Source organism: Hypanus sabinus, chromosome 4 (assembly GCF_030144855.1).
Source record: "Hypanus sabinus isolate sHypSab1 chromosome 4, sHypSab1.hap1, whole genome shotgun sequence".
Taxonomy (NCBI): domain Eukaryota; kingdom Metazoa; phylum Chordata; class Chondrichthyes; order Myliobatiformes; family Dasyatidae; genus Hypanus; species Hypanus sabinus.
Window position 1 is genome coordinate 29,363,995 of NC_082709.1, and position 5,042 is coordinate 29,369,036.

Here is a 5,042-nt window from a genome sequence, read left to right on the forward strand (position 1 = left end):
TCATATTAATTTTGCTTTTGACCTTTTGAGGGAAACCTTTTCTCTCTTCATTCCAGATCTGAAACCTAAATCTCATATAAAGAAACCACAATGTTTTAATCAATTATATCACTCAGTTAAAAATAACATTTATACATCTAAAATTTTACTTTTCTCATATGTTATTATTGCATGATTTAAAAAAGCTAATAATTTTATAACTCCAAGGAAGTAAAGAGCAAGTACGTGAATTATTTTGTTTTTCAGCCCAGTCAAGGGGTGGAACTTTATTAAGGCCCAGAATTTTCTACACAGTGCCCAAAGCCAGCCTAAAATTGGTCCGGAAGCCTCATTTGCCAGGGTTTGGATTATTGCAGGAATCAGCATTCTGAATTCCAGGATGTTTGCCTTGACTATAGTGCCTTAGTGTTAGTCCAGGGGTGAAGATAGGGACTGGAGATAGGAGAATCAGTTATTCACAGGGTAAATGGTAACATCTCTGTTCATCCTAACCCATGAAATAATCTTTATTATTTTGTTGAATCATATTTACCTATTATTGGAAACCTGGAATCCAAAATAAGGTGGTTCTATTGGTGGTCTGTTTGTGGTAATAATGGTCTATATATTGGCTCTGCATAATAATTTTTAAGTTTATGCCGTATTCTGAAACATTCCTGGCATAATTCATCGTGCTTTCGAATAGACTATTAGTGTTTTCTTTTCAGTGTATGTGCCAAAAGTGGTGTTTCCTGGTCTGAACCTTGGGAACTGAGGACCATTTGAACAAAAGAAAAACAAAGGTTTCCCTGAAGGATTTGGTGTGAAAGCAGTGAAGTGTGGTGACCTTCAAACAGGCTCGTGAGGATATGGAACCGGAAAGGAAAGGGAAGCCAATTTGTCACCATGCTCACCACTGCCCAAATGAGGTCACTGTCCCTCACCGTGTATTAAAGCACATGACAGAAACGATCACAGTCACGCAGCATTCCTGGTACCTGATCTTAATAGACAAAGTCTCGTGAAAGTGTCCATCCAGCTGGGGATTGTGGAAATGTTAAACACAAAATAATCAAATTAGAGACCTGCATAACAGCTCTGTATTTTGAAATAATGAATAGGAAAGAAACTTTAAATTTACATCCTTTTTAAACACCACATCCCTGTGTCATCGACCAATGCTTCAGATAGTTTAGTAAAACTTAATTCACGTTTAAGTATCATTCTGCAACTTTCATTAAAGTGTTGCTTCACTTTCTTAAAATGCTTGCGTTTAACCATTCAAAGGCTGCAACTTGTCACTGTTTCGTGTCTGCATTTGCCATTTGATTGCAGCACTTTCCTGAAGTATGTTGAAGTTCAAATTCAAACTTGTTCAGTTTATTGTCTTTCAACTTTAAACATGTGCACTGCCAAATGAAACAATGTCCCTATACAGCCCAAGGTGCACAACACCGAACATATAACTTACACACTTAACACATAAAATATTATTAGAACAAATAACTTAACAAATAATAAGGGGCATATATGATACAAGTTAAAAAGTTATAGCATTACTGGTGCCTCATTAATGATAAGACCTGGATGGTGGCAGGGAATTCAGAAGTCTTATGGGCTGATGGAAGAAGCCTAACAATTCTTGTCCTAATGCTCTGGTACCCCCTACCTGACGGTGGGTGGTCAAAGTGGTTGTTGGACGGAGGGAGGGGTGGATCATTGATAATGGTAGGAGTCCTGTGTGTACAGCACTCCTTTTAGATATCTCTAATAGGTGACAGAGAGACCCCGATGATCCTCTCTGCAGTCCGCACCATCCTTTAAAGGGACTTGTGGTCAGATGCCTTCTAAGTTCCATATCAGATGTTGAAGTAGCTGGTCAGGATACTCTTGATGGTTCTCCTGTAAAACATGGTTAAAATGGTGGGGTGGGGGTGGAGGGGAGTGTCACTCACCTCAATCCACAGCCTGCTCCAGACTGAGTAACTTTAGAATGTGATGAACGTTTTACAAAATGTGATTCTCTGGGCCCAACAACTTGCCTTTGAATGAAATGACATGAACGAAAATGTGTTGCTTGCTATCACAAAAACTTACAATGAAGTGATGAGGAAGTGAAAAACTGACAGCAGTAAACTGAACAAAAATGTGTCATTAAATTTCACATGTTCATTTGGAAAAATACCAGTCACCAAGATATCATTTGTGCTTTAGCTGATTAGAATATAAAGATTAGCTTTATTTGTCACATGCATGCTGAATCATAGAGTGAAGTGGATCGTTTGTGCAGGTCGTGCTGGGCAGCCTAGATACGTAGCCCTGCTTCTGGCACCAGCATAGCATGCCCACAAATTACTCGTACATCTTTGCAATATAGGAGGAAAATGGAACTCCCGGAGGAAACCCACACAGTCAAGGGCAGAACATACAAACTCCTTACAGACACTGATGGGTATCGAATCCAGATCTCACAAAATTCAAAGTTCAAGGTTGAAAGTACATTTTATTATCAGAGTACATACATGTCACCACATACATATTTAGAAAATCTATAGAACAGTAACTATAAACATGATCAATGAACAACAAACTGTGGAAATGCAAGTGTAAATAAATAACAAGAGCATGAAATAACAAGTTAAAGTGTTCTTAAAGCGAGACCATTGGTTGTGGGAACACCAGAAATAGAATGAGCGTAGTTACTGTCTTTTGTTCAAGAGCCTGATGGTGGAGGGGTAGTAACTGTCTTCAATCTGCTGGTGCAAGTCCTGAGGCTCCTGTACCTTCTACCGCATGGCAGCAGCGAGGAAAGAGCATGGCCTGAGTGGTGAAGGTCTTTGATGATGGATGCTGCTTTTCTACGGCCACGCTTCATGTAGATGTGCTCAATGGTTGGGAGCCGGCGCTGGAACGTGACTGAGGTAACCCCTACACTACAGTGCCACACCAAATAAATATCATTGCAACACCAAATCCTTGTTCAACATTTATCTTTTAGTTTCTTGACATAATGGATGGGTTTACAGAAACAAAATACTTTGCATATCATTTTATGGCTTAGTGCAGGAAAAAAAGGAACTCAGCAGGAATAAGGATTGGAAAGACTGCTGAGAGAATCACCAGGGTCACTCTTCCACCCATTAGAGAGATTTATCAGGAGCACTATGTACGCAGGGCACTTAGCATTGTCAATTATCTCTACCAACTGTCCAACAACCTCGTTGACCCCCCCTTACCATCAGGCCAGAGGTGCCATAGCATTAAGACAACAACTGCTAGGATGGGAAACAGTTTCTTCTCTCAAGCCATGCAACAACTGAACTTCCTGCCACCATCCAGGTCTCGTCACGCATGAAGCACCAGTGGTATTATTAACAAATAATAAGGTGCATATGTGATACAAGTTAAAAAATGAGCAGTTATAAAACTGTTTACTTGTTAACTTGTATTGTACATGCACCTCACATAAAATGCTGGAGGGACTCAGCAGGTCAGGCAGCATCCAGGGGAAAAATCACAGTCGACGTTTCAGGCTGAAACCCTTCAGCGGGTCCTTCCATGTGCCTTTTTCCATAGATGATGCCTGGTCTGGTGAGTTTCTCCAGCATTTTGTGTGTGTGTTGCTCGGATTTCCAGCATCTGCAGACTTTTTTCTTGTTTCATACATGCACCTTATTACTTGTTAATTTATTTGTGGTAATGTTACTTTCTGCGTTAAGTGAGTTATATGTTCTATGCTGTGCACCTGGGTCTGTAGGAACGTTGTTTCGTCTGGTAGTGTACATGTGTATGGTTGGATGACGATAAGCTGAACTTGAACTTGAACTTGAAGTGAGTGCTCTCAAAAGCTGCTGTTTGAATGATGAGGGTATCAACATGAACCACATTTTAACACCATGTTAATGTCAGTTTCAGAGAGTTGCAGGCAGAGATCCGCTGCTGGATGATTTGCTGAGTAGTTTGACATACAGGGACATCTTGCAATGAGACACAAAACATCACGGATGAACTGCTAGTCAAAGACCAGGATTAGTAGGAATTGAATTTTAACAATGTCTGAAAATACTTTGTGCTTCATTGAAACAGTGTTGGAGAACAGAGACACAGTAGAGTGGCCAGAGTGGGAGTGGAAACTGCCCAGAATCTAATTTTCTGAAAATGAAAACTACGTTGAACGATTAACTGATTTCATAAAGGTGGCCTATGTAAAAACAATGGCTTTTATGGTTCCACAACGGCACAAAGTATTCCAGCCTTCTGGTTTATTTAAGTATCAAAAGGTATTCTAAAGGACCAGTTAAGTAAATATTAGGGATAGTCAACATGGCTTTGTGCATAGTAGGTTGTGTCTAACTAATCCCATTGAGTTTAAAGAGATTACCAGGAAAGTTGATAAATGAAAGGCAGTGGACATTGACTACGTCCGCTTTAGCAAGACAAAGTCCCAAATGAGAGGCTGGTCAAGAAGGTTCTATAGCTTGGCACCTAGGATAAGGTGATAAACTGGATTCAATACTGGCTTTGTGGGAGAAGCCAGAGAGTGGTAATAGATGGTTGCCTCTTTGTTTGAAGGCCTGTGACTAGTGGTGTTCTGCTGGGATTGGTGCTAGGTCCATTGTCATTTGAAAATGGATCTCACTGTTCAAGGTTCGGGGTTGTATATGCTGACTTAGATGTACTTTGATAATACGTTTACTTTGAACTTTGATCTATATCAATGATAATGTGGTAAGCGGGGTCAGCAAATTTGCAGATGGCTGCAAGATTGGGTGGTGTTTAGTGAACAGAGAGGAAGGCTATCAAAGCTTGCAATGGGATCTGGAGCAGCTGGAAAAGTGGGCTAAAAATGACAGGTGGAATTTAATGCAGACGAGTGTGGGGTGTTGCACTTCAGGAGCACAAACCAGGACAGGACTAACACAGTGAGAGATAGGACACTAAAGAGTGCGGTAGAACAGAGAGATCTGGGAATACTGATCCATTATTCCTTGAAAGTGGAGTCAAAGGTAGATAGGGTCATTGTATCCGGAGATACCGGCCACGTGAAAGATGCACTGCCACCT